The following is a 16158-nucleotide window of genomic DNA, read 5'->3' on the forward strand; positions in this document are numbered from 1 at the left end:
AACATGGTAAAACGCCGTCTCTACTAAACATACAAAAATGGGCCGGGCATGGTGACAGGTGCCTGTAATCCCAGCTACTCAGGAGGCTGAGGTAGGAGAATCGCTTGAACCCAGGAGACAGAGGTTGCAGTGAGCTGAGATCGTGCCACTGCACTCCAGCCTGGGTGACAGAGGGAGACAGAAGGAGACTTCATCTCAAAAAAAAAAAAAAAAAGGAAAAAAGTAGTAGCACTGTAGATAAATATTACCTGTCAAATTGTAATCATACAGAAACCATGTCTTATTCACTGTTAGTCCATTCCATCATGATGTCAAATCTTAGCTGGTGCCCAGTAAATGTTGGTTAAATGCAGAAAAAGTATAAGTTTCGGGTTTTTTTTCCCCCATTTGAAGCTTATGATGCTGTTAAAAGGTAATGAGAGAATAAATGTCATAAGTTAAAAGAGAGGTACACATTAAAAATTTGGTGGATTAGAGTTATCCATTTGATTCTATGGAAAAAGTTGTATTTACCCTAGATAACAAAGAGCTGCCTGATATCCTTAGTTAGCCAAATATTATTTTAGAAAGGTGATTTTCAAACTTATTAGGTCAGGTAAAATTGTTGAAAAACTTTCTCTAATTGTAAGATTTAAATTCTTTTCTTCTTCTCTTCCTCTCATTTGCAAAGGTAATCTTCTAGAGACTAGAAACATTTGGGGTAGAATCTTCCAAAACTTACATAGGTTTAGGTATGCAAGGTATACCTAATCAGCACTCATCCATTTATGTGCTGAGTTTGACTCAGTCATTAATTTCTACTTCATAAACATGATTACAAATGACACCAATGATTACTTAGTATTATACTTACCTTTACCTCTATCTATGTGTTCTGTCCCAAACACACACACACACACACACTCTCTCTCTCTCTCTAACTAGGCAGTGTGCTAGGCTGTGGATATTGAGATAAAACAGTCTCAAGGATTTCACAATCTATGCATGAAGTCAAACAATTTAAATCAATTACTGTAATTACAAGGACAATGATGGGGTTATGCAGAGAAGTCTGTGACTTCACAGTATACGACTAATGCATGACCTTGTAAAATCACTTAACCTTTGTTTCAGCATCTCTGCCAGATTGGGTTGGAAGAAGAAATGGGTCCAAAAACTAGAATATTGTGTGTGGTGATGTTTTAAAATTGCTAACAATAAGTGGTGATTTGCAAACAAGACTAAACGTTTTCTATTTGGTCCTATAGATGTCATTTTACATCCACTGCATGGTGGGCACTGAGTTTCTTGGCATCTTTGGAAATAACCACAACTTCTCTGTAGGCAGACATGTATTCCCTAGCGCTGTTTTTTCAATAACATTTATTTTAACAATAATATGCTTAGTCTGCCGTGCAAATACAGCTTCACTGATTAGGCAACCAGCCCAGTCAAACATTGTTTGGGGATATAATTATAACTATTTAATTGTTGGACAATCTCATAATAGCTGCAAAAGAATCCCAGTTTGTTTACACACAGCAATTTAAAACTTGTTTCTTCTGCTTATTCTTTTTCGTCTTTAAAGGAGAACTCTGGATAATTCAATTCTAGCCTGAAATCCCGGAGTACAATTAAGGCCCCTACAAACACATCAGGACTAGGAGGCTCCCTTTTGGTTAAAGTTAAGAAGCTGTTGCCATGATTTGTTTTAATTTGATAAACAGAGAGAGCTGTTCTGTTCTGAGACCTCTTTCCCCTCACTCAGAAAGGGGGTGTTTATGTACAGCTGTGGGGAATTACTCACAGGAGATTTAAACAGTGGAAAAAGAAAACATCCTGTTTTTTTTTTTTTTTTTTTGGACCCACCCGGCCCACCAAGGTTTACAGACTCAGCCAATGGAAAGATAGATTACGGTTCACTAAAAACTCCCCTTGGAAAATGGAGACCCAGCCTCTATCAAGACAGCTACAAGATCTGAAGGACTGACAAAGAAGCATTTGCTGCAACGGAGAGATGGCAAATCAGAATGCTTCTGAAAGGGCTTTGCTTCAGAGATAGCTTTCAGATTAGATACTGCCACAAACAGAGCCTCAGTGACTAGGAGTGTGTTAAAAATGTAGGATGGGGATGAAAACATAAATTGCACTGTGATTTCTGCAGAGTCACTAAACCCTGTCTTGTCCAACAAAGAACAAAATCTAGATTTTTATTCTTATGTTGTGTGGTTGTTAGATAAAAGATAATATGGTCTCCTTTTTCACATTTTTCCTCAACTCAAGTAATCAATTTCCTTGCATTTTATTTAATTGATTTTGTCTGTGCAAAAAGGAAGCAGTGACTTTAACCAAATGAGAAATTTAGCTTAATATTGGCAGAGTAACTTGCTCAACAATGTGAAATAAGTGGTTAAAATTTTAATAAGTTGATCACTAGTTATACTCTCATTCTATCAAATTAAACATCAGAATCATGAGTTGTGGTTATTCTTAAATACAGCAGGTTTTGGCCCGCTTGAGAGAAATCACATTTAATATGAACAGAATGGATTTTGAGCTTTATGTGTTCTGAGAAATACGTGTTTCTTCTTTCTGTCTGTATTACTTTTCAGTTTTCATGACTTTTTTGAGAAGTGTCATGGGATAGAGTTATAAGATGATTTAATAAATGATAAATATATTAATAGGTGTATATATTATTTTGAGAGTAAGGAATTAAATTACATTGTTTTGTGGCATCATATTTTAGTGACTACAATTAAAAAAGCAAAACCAACAACAAAAAAGACAATAATTAGAAAATTTTATGTTTGTTTCCTGAAGCGAAATTCAACAAAGTATCTTCTATCAAAATATGCTTATGCAAAGCTATCCTTTCAGAAAAAAGTATTTCAGAAAAAAATATTTAAAGAAGATTCCTTTATGCATAGCTTAATTAAATTGAGCTTTCTTTAATCAATCTACATTGAATGTAACAGTTCAATAAATGTTATAACTTACAACTCTTGATCACTAGTATGCCAGCTTTAAATATTTTCTTCAAATTGTCTCCTATTTGAAGCCAACAGTTTAAAGACAAAATTCTTAATTCATTTCAGTCTTTCAGCCACATTTGACTCTTAAAATAACCTGAAAATTCATTACTGTTCACTTGCATGTTTTTGTAGAGTGATGTGAAAATAAACTTAAATCAATAATATGAAATCAATTTTATTCACCATTTAAAATTTTCATTATATATTGGAACCAAATACCATGACCCTATTTATTAATAGTAAACTCAATTGCTAGGCCATATACACATGACTTACAATTTTAGGCTCTAAAATGATACAAAAGAAATTCTTGTACTGAACAACTGTTTTTTTTAATAAGTCTCCAGGATTAACCTGGGTTTTTTTTTTTTTCCTTAAAATATAACTTCCAAAAATAGGACTATGCCTATTTCACATGAAGGGGTTTTCTTCCTTAAAGTGTATGCAGTCATTAGGTAGAGATGAACTGAAATCAAATGTAATCAGCAATAATGGTTGTAGAAAACTCATAAAGTAATTAGAATTATCCATAATATTCCACTTAAAATGGATTGCTCTTCATTCATTTAATTCATATTTTTTAAAAAAGAAAATGTATGCATTGACATGTACATATGGCACAATTGGAGAAGCTCATTTGTAAAAACAAAAGTTATCACTGCCATCAGATTTTTCCAGAAAAAAAAAAAAGTTTGGTTTATGTAAATTAGCCAGTAGTTAAAGTGGGAAGATACTTACTCAGTTTTCTAAGGGAAATAAAATCAACACCTTAACTTTCAATTTTTGGGTCTTTTGCAAATAAAAACAAAATGACTTCCAGAAATAATGCTTCTCCTTCTTTTCCTTCTTTTATCTCTATCTTCCTTTCTTCTTAATTTCTTGGTAAACTTGGTTTCATATTTGTATATGCCATTGTTACATTTATTTTTATTTCTTTTTTTTAAAAAAATATGTCATTTTGTTGTTTTGCTTCAATGTTATATTTCCAGGGTCTAGATACCTAGTACCTAATAGTTGCTCAAAAATATCTGTTGAGTGAAAATGAGTAAATTAAGTAATACTAATTGTAGAAAATGTGAAAAATACCCGCCTCCCCAGAGGAAGTATATGAAAGAACAAGAAAAGCCAGATTTTTGTTGTGCTGGACTTTCCCTTGGTTTATCAATACCTGCACAAAACGTGCCCTTGGGATTGTGACTGTCCTTAAGCAGTTTTGCATCTAGGTTTGTCCCTCTTTGAAGGCTACTAAGGAGCTGAGCGGAGCTAGAAAGGCTAACAGAAGCAAGCCAAGTGGAGGTAGGCTTTAAAATGTAATTATCCTGGACTCCACGGGCTTTAAAAAAGTTCTTTTGTGGCTAGAAAATGAACGTTATTTATCCAAAAGGTTGCAGCTGTTAAATTCTCTTGAGAAAATACAAAGTCAAACCTATCCATGCCAGTTTTTTTTTTTTTTTGATTGCCTAACTTCAATGATTCAGAGATAAAATCCCAAAATAGGCATTTATAAAGGCAAGAGTGAGAGAAATAAAAGACTCAGAACTAGGGTTGGTACTCAGTGTTGCTAGTTCTCGAACTACAAACCGCCAAGCTATTCTTCTTCTAATTTCCCCAGTTTGCCTGAGTAAGAGTCTTTTTTCCAGTCAAAACAGTCACAGACATTTTTGTATAATCTACTCTGTTCTGTCTCCATTGGTGGTAATTTCTAAAAACCAGAATAACGAAAGCCCTAAATCAAATAATGCAACCAAAAAAAACTTTTAAGCCCTCCAATAAAGAGAGAAAACAAAAAGTTAAGAAGAGAAAATGTATTTTCCCAGGAATGTCCACATCTCCACAGACTCCGTTTTCAAAGTGGATTTTCTTTGAATAGGGTTTGGATTTGGCAACAGGCTATTAGGATATAATGCTCTACTCACAATTCTTCAAGAAAAGATCTAAGGTTTTATAGTTTTCCCATTTTTCCCAGAGATGGGTAGAGCCAAGAAGAACGGGTGAAGGAAAGTGGGCAAAAGATTGTGAAAGTCGGAAAAAACTTGCTGGAACCCATCCAGTCATCTTCAAAGGATAACCTCTTCCAAACAGAGCAAACCTTCAGGGGAAGATTATGCAAAGCCCCTGCCTTCCAGCACCCCTGAAAGCCCACCACCCTAGTCCATTCAGATTTGAGGATTAAGAAAATTAGGGGAATGAATGAATCTATTTATCCATGGTCCATGTCAAGAATTGTTCTTCTGGGCCATTCTGGTTTGGATCCTGTGGCTTTTTTGGTGGTGTGATCGTTGCTTTTATGTTTTTTCAGGGGTGGGGGTGCATCTGCATTATCTGATAGTTCTGTGTTTACTTTTTTCCACAAAGATGCTTAATTGTGTAACTCCTGGCTAGGTTTCCCTAGCCAAATGATAGAAATCAGAGTTGGAAAAGACCTATTAGGTCATTTTTACCCTAACTCCTGCCAGTGAGAATTTTGCCTCTAATATGCTAGATGAAGTGTCCACCCCTTCCCTTGGGAGATTAGATTCTACAATTTAGTTCACACTGCCAACATATTTTCTCTGACATTCAATTTACAATTAATATCATTGTTTTTCTTAATTCAGTTCTCACAAATTATGTGTTTACTTTCTCTTATTCTCTTCTAATTTTAATCACTGATAAGCTTATTTTCTTATTTCTCCCCAAATATGCTCATTTATTAATTTTTTCTAGAATGTTCAGTTTGTTAACATTTGTTATTTTTTGCACAGCTCTGTATCTCTGATACAAAGATAATGATGGCTTCACATTTCCCAACATGGCACATTAACAGGGATGTGTACAGTACAATTAAGCCAAAAACCAAGACGTGTTAATTTTTTCTTAAAATTCAGGCTTTGTCAATATTTTGTTTCTATTTTCCGTAAGTTCCTAGCAGAGTGGTTAGTAGCCTGAGATATGTCGGCAATTCTCAGTGTCTCAGCTTTCCAGTTGTGTGTGTGTGCGCACGCGTGTGTGGTGTTTGTATCTGTCAAATTTTCTGCTGTGAAAACCCTGGCTCAGATAACCAGATGAGATAAGGCAGGCAAAGATAAGACATAAGAGGGGAGGAAGAACACTAAAATAATGAATTTAGGGACTGGAGAAACTCAGCTACCCACCAGGAAACTTTATTCACTGACAAGATTAACCCTTTTTAGGCTGATGTGAATCATTGTGGGCTGAGGCTGTCCAGTGTACCCATGTAGCAGACCTCTTGAGTAGGTAGCTCTCTACAGCAAGGCATTGCTCTCCTGGGATTTTACATCTTCATTGCCTAAGTCCCTTGCTCAATTCCTGCCTTGCCTTGTCTCTCTCTTTTGACTCTTGGCCAGCAGATCTCATTTCCTTGTCCAGTGCACCATGTGAAATCAAGCCCCTCCTCATGACCTCCTTCCCGACTGCTGGTCTAAAAGGGAGGAGCCCCTGTTTCTTGAATCTGCCCTCTGACTAAACTCTCTCTTGCCTCTCCACCCTTTCCTGATGATTCAATACTAACACCTGCCCAGAGTCTACTTTGTCTCCACATCCCTAATAATTTGGGTGTCAAGACAGTATGTCCACTCAAATTTACATTCAATTCTATCAGAGGCCACAGTCCTAACTCAAAGTAGCCTACTTATGTGGTTCTTTAAAGTTTTATAGAGAATTGTCTCTCACAAACATAATGGAAATACATAAGGCCCTTTAAAACTCTTGCTTAGCCCCATAGCTCATTGTGAACCACTGAACCCCTTCTTGCTCTGGGAAAGCCACACTGGCCTCTCACGAATTAATTTACTGGGATAACACCAATCTCTTTTCCACTTTGGAATCTTCAGCCTCTTGTTTCCTCTCCTTGGATAAGTTTTACCTACGCATCAAGCCACAGCTGACATGGAACTCAGAAAGATTGCCCTGAAATATCCTTCCCTGGGCTGAGTAAGGTTCTCTGTGTTACTCTTCATCATTTGCCCTACATTTGCATTGATAACACCAAAAATTGTGAACACATATTTACTTATTTGTTAAGTTATTTGAAATGTATAAAACTCAATGATGCATGAAGATAGGGTCTTCTTGATTGTATATTTCTCCTTGTATATAGTATATTACAGGTGCTCAAACAGGTGAGCACTTCGACCATGACAGCAAAAAGTAGATAGAATAAAAGTTGCCAGAGTCATTCAGCCCATTGTTGGTAATCAATTAATATCTTAATCTATATGATTCTGTTTTTGCTTCATATTTGTAAATGTATACTGTGTCAACTTTGTAAAAGTTGACATTGTGGAAATCTGTATAGGTATTGTATAAATAAGTTTTCTTCACTTCAGATGAGAGAGCAACTACTATTTTGAAAAGGGACTTCATTGTGAAAAATAGAGAGCTCGTATAAGTGATGCGAAAATGGAGGAGTATGCTTAATGAGGAGACAGAAACCAGAAGAACATACAATTCAGACAGTAGCAGCAATGCTTTAAAGATTCTCGGCCGGGCGCGGTGGCTCACGCTTGTAATTCCAGCACTTTGGGAGGCCGAGGCGGGCGGATCACGAGGTCAGGAGATCGAGACCACGGTGAAACCCCGTCTCTACTAAAAAAAATACAAAAAAATTAGCCGGGCGCGGTGGCGGGCGCCTGTAGTCCCAGCTACTCGGAGGCTGAGGCAGGAGAATGGCGTGAACCCGGGAGGCGGAGCTTGCAGTGAGCCGAGATCGCGCCACTGCACTCCAGCCCGGGCGACAGAGCGAGACTCTGTCTCAAAAAAAAAAAAAAAAAAAAAAAAAAAAAAAAAAAAAAAGATTCTCATTGACACTGTACCATTGCTCCCAGACACTACTGGAATCTCCAGGCACTATCATTGTCTCTCACTGCAGGAACCCTGCAATAACTGTCAGGGACGACCTCTTTTAGTAACTGACTTTAACTTCAAAGTCCTGAATTAGAGTGCTGCTTGATCAAGGACTGGTTATATTATCTAGCCCTGGTCTCTGGATTAGACAGCGAAAGAACTGCCCACCTTTTGCACAGGCATTTTGAGATAGGGAATCTCATCCCACACAATGAATTATTGCCCCCAAATACGGAAGAGAGATGAATTATGGGCACCTCTCAAGCAACTGATCAATCAAACCAGCCAAACAACATACCAACCAACAGCAATTGTTAATCTTTGATCTCATGCTTCAGGGCTGGCTGTGCCTAAAGCTTGTGGTAGTATCTTCCTTCTTATCACCTTATCGCTTTCCTTATTATCAATTCTGTGGATCTTCTTTCTTAAAAGTCTGCATTTCTGAGATTTATTGCTTCTCAGAGGGATTAAGTTGATATTTTCAAAGTATTCTGCAAGTTACTTTGATCACATGTTGTTGTAACATGGTCTTAGTCTCCCTAGAGGCTGAGTGTGAGACCCGAATTCCTGTGAAAGTGATACATAAACAGAAAAGCCCATAAGGAAGGGACTGAAGCAGGATAGAGAAAGCAAAGGTGCCGAGCAAGAAATTGGCCTCAGATAAAGTCCAACCTTGGCCAAGTCCCCAAGGGAAGGTCTTTGAATCACTAATCACTTAGTTGTGTTGGCCTGCCTAAGGCAAGAGAGTAACCCTTCATATACCACATTCATCAGTCGTCGGCTCTGGACTGCCTCAAGGGCATGCACATAACTCTCCAGGTAAAGTAACGGGCAGCTGGGGGACAGATTTTCCAGAGAAAGGGGCCATCTGTGAGCTGTTAGCAGCTGATCCTCATGGAAGTTGGGGAAGTTGCCTTCACTTTACTCTAGGAACTCGCCCTGAATTCTTTCCTGCTCGGAACCGGAGTATAAGCCAGACTCCACCCGGCCTGGGCGGGCCAAGTGGGCAGGCCATTTCCTGCAGCAGGTAGCATGGCTGAGGGAGGCCCATGTGGGGTGTTACTGGCCCAAGGCCCCCGGCTTGCAAAGTGACCAAGAAGAAAATTCTGCATCAGCAGGACCAATTAAGTTTCTTCTCCAGAATTTTCCAATTGGAGTTATTTGAAGGGAACTTTCCTCTGTATTTATGAAATTTATGAGAATATTAGCTCTGAGCTGTCTGTAATCTTGGTTTTAACTTTATGAGAATGGTTATCTTGAGATAACATGGCTCCATGTGAAAAGAGAAAGGTATAGAAGATGAAATGATAATGTAATGGTTTGAGTCCACATATATAAAATTACATATGGTTTTTTAAAATTGTTTTTTGGTTTTGAAATAGGTTTTCTTCCTTTTTTTCTGTCTTAAGCTTTCTGTTTCTTGTAGCCAGTGTTGTGTTTAATATACATATATTATCACTGATTCACTCAGAAACCCCCTGAGTTAGATATTATTATCTTTATTTCACAAATATGAAAATCAAGGCCTGGAGCATTGATGTCTTTGGCCAAATTTGCACAATTAGCTAGAAAAGAGCAGATGTGGGTACTAAATTTTCTCACTTCCAAATTATTAGCTAGATACTGAAACCCTCAGGAAAAAAAATTGATTTTAAAAATGTAGCAGTTTATCAACACCTACAATGTTCTGCATGAATCGCAATAGGGAGTTTACACATGTGATAATGTATACATTTTACCTCATGATTGTTTGTTTCTTGTATTTCGTCCAGTAATTTTGGCTACATATTCTTTTCATTCAAGATGGCAAGCATAAATGTAATGCTTGGGGTATAAAACAAAGCAATCATAACGATTTAAACTTGAAGAAATTTTTTTATCATGTATGCAACACCATATAGTATTTCATTCAGAGCAAAGAAACAAAAATGCTACCTGAAATACATCCTTTCTTATAGGGTTGCTTACAAAGCAGACAAACTCAGAAAATTGATTGTTATATACTGAGTTTAATGATATTGTCAGAAATAAGTGTTATTAAATGGTAAGACACCTTGCATGCTCTATCATGTAAGAAAACCCAGACGATGTTTTTTTTGTTATTTTAGTATAAGGGAGGAGACCACTCCTCATATTGTCTTATGCCCAATTTCTGCCTCCAAAGAAAGAAGAAGTAAAAACTAAAAGGCAGAAATGAAATCCACAGGCAGACAGCCCTGCACCATACCCCGGGCCTGGTAGTTAAAGATCGACCCCTGACCTAATCAGTTATGTTATTTATAGATTACAGACATTGTATAGAAAAGCACTTTGAAAATCCCTGTCCTGTTTTGTTCCAATCTAATTACTGGTACATGCAGCCCCCAGTCACTTACCCCTGCTTGCTCAATCGATCACGACCCTCTCAAGTGGACTCCCTTAGAGTTGTGAGCCCTTAAAAGGGACAAGAATTGCTCACTCAGAGAGCTCGGCTCTTGAGACAGGAGTCTTGCCGATGCTCCCAGCTGAATAAACCACTTCCTTCTTTAACTCGGTGTCGGAGTGGTTTTGTCTGTGGCTTGTCCTGCTACAAGTATAGGGATAAATCAAACTTTTAAATTTAATTATAGGATAAAGACGTAAGTGACATTCTCAGTGTCATAATTATCTCACACAACTAGATAAGAACTATTCGTATATTTTTATCTTTATCTTGTATTTGCATCATTTTTTAAAGCTTGTCAGAAGAGCCCTTATGAATACTTTAAGAACCAAATGCAGTTTCACTGTCTCTGAAATGCCCTCCCAAAGACCTCAGGTATTTGGTTTCAAGAGTTAGTTGAAGAAGTGGAAAACCAGGGAAAATACTACATATTGGGAAATGTAGTGTGAAACGTAGAGTGGGAAAATTCTAGTCCTTTGTAATCTTATTAATTGTTGTAATTTGATCTTATTAATTGTTGTAATTAATATTTCTCCCATTTATTCAACTGGTATTTATGGAGCACCTGAAATGTACTAAACATTCTGCTGAACACTAGAGCTGCAACAGTGATGTGGGAGTGATGACAGCCCAGGAATTATCTATATTAATGTGAGAAGATACTTTTTTTTTTAATTGAGGGGATCTTCCATATACATCACTATACATGCAGAGACACAGTCATTCATCTTGACAGTGTCACTGTTATCCTATGGACAGTCTCATGGGTGGGGTTTTTGGTTTTATAAAGGGATGACTGTATATACAAATGGCTTCAGAATGTCTGTAAAAGGACCATTTGTTCATGGGTCATAGGGCTAATCTGAGACTGCCTCTGTGATTCAACGTTAGAGAAGCTTCCCATGGTGGATGAGGGTCTCCTGGTTAAAAAGGTCACCATGACACAGAGGGAACTTCCTGTGAAGCAAGTGGTGTGTGGCCTGGTAGCCTAAATTCAGCATGAGGGAAAAGGCTAGAAAAGAAAAGTTACTTCCAGCACAACATGTGATTGCATTTGGGGAAGACACCTGAGCACGTGGATGTAAAATAAGTGATGTGCCCATGACAGAGATGCAGGGTAATAAATTATATTTCATAACAGTGGACAAGTTTCTATTAGTCTGAGCAGACCTAATCTTCAATAGCTGCATCATATGGCCATGAAGAAAGCATGGATGCTGGCGAACCTGTTGGAGTTTTTTTAGTGTTTTTTGTTTGTTTGTTTTCCCTCTCTGCCTAGAAGACTGGTCTTTCTTGCACAAAGCAGATTATATTGCCCAGGGTTTTTGAGTAATTAGAAGAATGAGAATGGGGTTGAGAGTAAGGCCTCAAAAGGAAGAAACTAGGCTTCCCTAATGGGTAATGGCAGAGCGATGACCAAGAGATTAACTAAAAGTGAAATAAAATAAAAAGTAGAAATGACAGGAACTACAAACTAATGATGTTAAGTTTTACTAGTGACATGTAAACTTCTTATCACTTAGCTTTCACTTTGTAATGCTACAGGAACAAACAATCTCCAAATTTTGGTAGATTACAGCAATTAAGTTTTAGATACCTTTCACATTCCATGTAAGCATAGGTCAGCAGAGTCAGCTGCCACTATGCTTCCATCTATGGCTTTGCACCATCTTACTCATTTTGTGATCAGGCTGTAGGAGCAGTTTCATTCTGGGTTACAGTGAACAAGTTACAGTTCTTAATGTTTCTGCTCCCATGGCACAGAAGCCACTTCTGCACGCAATTCATTCAATGATGAAAAAAAAGTCACATGGCCAAATCTGCTTCAGTAGATTGGGAAGTATGCTCCCCTCACAAGGAGGCCACACAAGTCTCATAGGATGAGAAAGGGATGCTTAATCTTCTTAAGGAGAAGGCAACACACAAGGGGAATAAAGATATACTCTACTACATGTGGCATTCTTTACTTGGATAGCGCAAATGCACAATTTTTGTTTCCTTTTTGCTAACTTGTATTGTTATAAAAAGTAGAAAATAGCAGTACATCTCCTCAAATTAAGAATATATCATTTGTAATGAAATCTGTAAGATATGTTTTAGGAGAAACGTACAAATACAGCCTTGTCTCCACAGCACAGTTGGACGACCTCAGAGCCATCATGCATGAGCTGTTTGATCATGGCCCTCCTAGACATTCCAAATCTCTGCTTATGGTTGCCACTGTCCACAGTGGTGAGAGAGAATACCCATTTGTGTGCTTGCCAATGAAGATGAGGTTTAGTGGAATAAGGCGTCTCCACCACAGATGGTTAAGAGTGATTCACAAAAGAAATACTTTGGCCTGTCTTCTCTTTAGTGAATCAACACCAACCATTACAATCGGATGGTTTTGAAGAATATTGCCCATAAAGGAACACAGAAAAAAAATTACAACTATATTTTAGGCACCTAGCAAAGTACTTGGTACATTGTGAGTGGCAGACAAATTTTTGTCAAAATAAGTTGAATTGTTCTTAACTCTGATTTTTTAAAAAACAAACAAGGACTATGTAAATTCAGTAACTGACACAGTTGAGTGTTCTATGTTTGGTAAATGGATAAGCATATAAATGGAGATAAGTCTTTTTTTTTTTGAGACAGAGTTTTGCTCCATTGGTGCAATCTCTGCCTCCCGGGTTCAAGCAATTCTCCTGCCTCAGCCTCCTGAGTAGCTGGGATTATAGGCATGTGCCACCATGCCCAGCTAATTTTGTGTTTTTAGTAGAGACAGGGTTTCTCCATGCTGGTCAGGCTGATCTCGAACTCCAGACCTCAGGTGATCCGCCCACCTCGGCCTCCCAAAGTGCTAGGATTACAGGCGTGAGCTACTGCGCCTGACCTGATAAAAGAGTCTTAATTAAGTTACTTAAATTTGTTCTGATCATACTAGTAGATACTCTCCTTACATCAGAAAACATTTTAGAGAGTAGCAACATTGTTCAAAGCTGTAATAATCATGAGATAGAAATGTCATGACTTTGAAAATCTCTAAATACTTGAAACAAATATTAGCAAGAAATTTATAAGAGCTGTTTATACTCTTCTTGATTATATACCTATATATGATATAAAATGTGATTACCTTATTATATATGGTTTTATACATAATAATTACATATGTAACCATTTATTTTAAAATGTTAAATCTACCCCTAAGTCTCATTTCCATTAAAAGTAGCCATGTAAACCAAATTAGTTAGCTTTTTTTTTTTTTTTTTTTGAGATGGAGTCTCGCTCTGTCGCCCAGGCTGGAGTGCAGTGGCACGATCTCGGCTCACTGCAAGCTCTGCCTCCCGGGTTCACGCCATTCTCCTGCCTCAGCCTCTCCAAGTAGCTGGGACTACAGGTGCCCGCCACCACGCCTGGCTAATTTTTTGTATTTTCAGTAGAGACGGGGTTTCACCGTGGTCTCGATCTCCTGACCTCGTGATCCGCCCGCCTCGGCCTCCCAAAGTGCTGGGGTTACAAGCGTGAGCCACCGCGCCCGGCTAGTTAGCTTTTTAACTCTTGCTAACATTTCTTCACTGAGTGAGAAAATTTTGCATTGGCCAAATCATTTACTAAAACAATTTTACAAATGAATTTTCTGGTTTTTGGAAAGAATGTATGGTGGACTTGTCAGAGGCATTTGAACCAGAGCAACTCCATCTTGAATAGGAGCTGGGTAAAATGAGGCTGAGACCTACTGGGCTGCATTCCCAGATGGTTCAGGCATTCTAAGTCACAGGATGAGATAGGAGGTTGGCACAAGATACAGATCATAAAAACCTTGCTGATAAAACAGGTTGTAGTAAAGAAGCCGGCCAAAACCCACCAAAACCACGATCGCCACGAGAGTGACCTCTGGGCATCCTCACTCCTACACTCCCACCAGTGCCGTGACAGTTTAAAATGCCACGGCAGCCGGGCGCCGTGGCTCACGCTTGTAATCCCAGCACTTTGGGAGGCCGAGGCGGGCGGATCACGAGGTCAGGAGATCGAGACCACAGTGAAACCCCGTCTCTACTAAAAATACAAAAAAAAAAAAATTAGCCAGGCGTGGTGGCAGGCGCCTGTAGTCCCAGCTACTTGGAGAGGCTGAGGCAGGAAAATGGCGTGAACCCGGGAGGCGGAGCTTGCAGTGAGCCGAGATTGTGCCACTGCACTCCAGCCTGGGTGACAGAGCGAGACTCCGCCTCAAAAAAAAAAAAAAAAAAATGCCATGGCAATGTCAAGAAGTTACCTTATATGGTCTAAAAGGGGGAGGCATGAATAATCCACCCCTTGTTTAGCATATCATCAAGGAATAACCATAAAAATGGGCAACCAGCAGTCCTCGGAGCTGCTCTATCTGTGGAGTAGCCACTTTTTTTTTTTTTTAAGACAGAGTCTTGCTCTGTTGCCCAGGCTGGAGTGCAATGGCTCAATCTCAGCTCACTGCAACCTCCGTCTTCCAGGTTCAAGCAATTCTCCTGCCTCAGCCTCCCAAGTAGCTGGGACTACAGGCTCACACCACCATGCCCGGGTAACTTTTATATTTTTAGTAGAGACAGGGTTTCACCATGTTGGCCATGGTGGTCTTGAACTCCTGACCTCAGGTGATCCACCTGCCTCGGCCTCCCAAAGTGCTAGGATTACAGGTGTGAGCCACCATGCCCAGCCTTGGAGTAGCCATTTTTTATTCCTTTACTTTCATAATAAACTTGCTTTCACTTTATAGACTTGCCCTGAATTCTTTCTTGCATGAGATCCAAGAACCTTCTCTTGGGGTCTGGATCGAACCTCTTCCTGGTAACAGACTTAACTCTTGTTGGTGATCCCCGTTATTACCACTTTTGACATCACTCTCTGTAACTTATGTAAAGCCTCTGTTTTTCTTACTAGGAAACTTCACTTGCTAGACCTTCACTTACTCTTTTTTTTTTTTTTTTTTGAGATGGAGTCTCGCTTTGTTGCCTAGGGTGGAGTACAGTGGCACAGTCTCAGCTCACTGCAACCTCTGCCTCCCAGGTTCAAGTGATTCTCCTGCCTCAGCCTCCCGAGTAGCTGGGACTACAGGCATGCACCACCATGCCCGGCTAACTTTTTGTATTTTAGTAGAGATAGGGTTTCACTGTGTTGGACAGGATGGTCTTGATCTCTTGACCTCGTGATCCACTCGCCTTGGCCTCCCAAAGTGCTGGGATTTTACAGGTGTGAGCCACCGTGCCTGGCCGACCTTTACTTACTCTTCATGATAGAAATTGTTTGATTTTTTGCTTCCTAACTGTCAGGGTCATTTTTTTAAATAGAAAATTTTATTTTCCGGCTGGGCGCGGTGGCTCACGCTTGTAATCCCAGCACTTTGGGAGGCCGAGGCGGGCGGATCACGAGGTCAGGAGATCAAGACCATGGTGAAACCCCGTCTCTACTAAAAATACAAAAAAAAAAAAAAAAAAATTAGCCAGGCGTGGTGGCAGGCGCCTGTAGTCCCAGCTACTCAGAGAGGCTGAGGCAGGAGAATGGCGTGAACCCGGGAGGCGGAGCTTGCAGTGAGCCGAGATTGCGCCACTGCACTCCAGCCTGGGCGACAGAGCAACACTCCGTCTCAAAAAAAAAAAAAAAAAGAAAATTTTATTTTCCTAACTTCAGAAATTCTGTGGCATTGGAAATGGAAATGGACAAAGGCAGAAGTGAAGGACTCTGGCTAAGTTAAAGTGACTTTCTAGCAAAGTGACTGATGCTTACGCATCCACCTTTCTCCTGACTCACAGCTGCTTCACAGGACATGTCATTAAAATTTGCATCCGCTAATTACTTCATCATTAGGTTACTAAGTAATCATTGTTATATTCAGTGTTCAATATGCAGACAGCCAAG

At 39.2% G+C, this 16158-nt stretch overlaps 2 long non-coding RNA genes across 2 annotated transcripts in view; one reads left to right on the forward strand and one right to left on the reverse strand.

The window, feature by feature from the left end:
* LOC134737250 (uncharacterized) overlaps nt 1-10360 on the reverse strand; it is a 33584-nt gene extending 23224 nt beyond the window's left edge. Inside the window, exons 1-2 of the long non-coding RNA XR_010121948.1 lie at nt 10235-10360; nt 249-402 (exon numbers count right to left, since the gene is read on the reverse strand). This is a non-coding gene — a long non-coding RNA (uncharacterized lncRNA). The remainder of the gene's footprint in view (nt 1-248; nt 403-10234) is intronic.
* LOC134737249 (uncharacterized) overlaps nt 1-16158 on the forward strand; it is a 308144-nt gene that overhangs the window by 85617 nt on the left and 206369 nt on the right. The gene's annotated exons all lie outside the window — the stretch shown is intronic.

This window comes from Symphalangus syndactylus, chromosome 7 (genome assembly GCF_028878055.3).
Source record: "Symphalangus syndactylus isolate Jambi chromosome 7, NHGRI_mSymSyn1-v2.1_pri, whole genome shotgun sequence".
Taxonomy (NCBI): Eukaryota; Metazoa; Chordata; class Mammalia; order Primates; family Hylobatidae; genus Symphalangus; species Symphalangus syndactylus.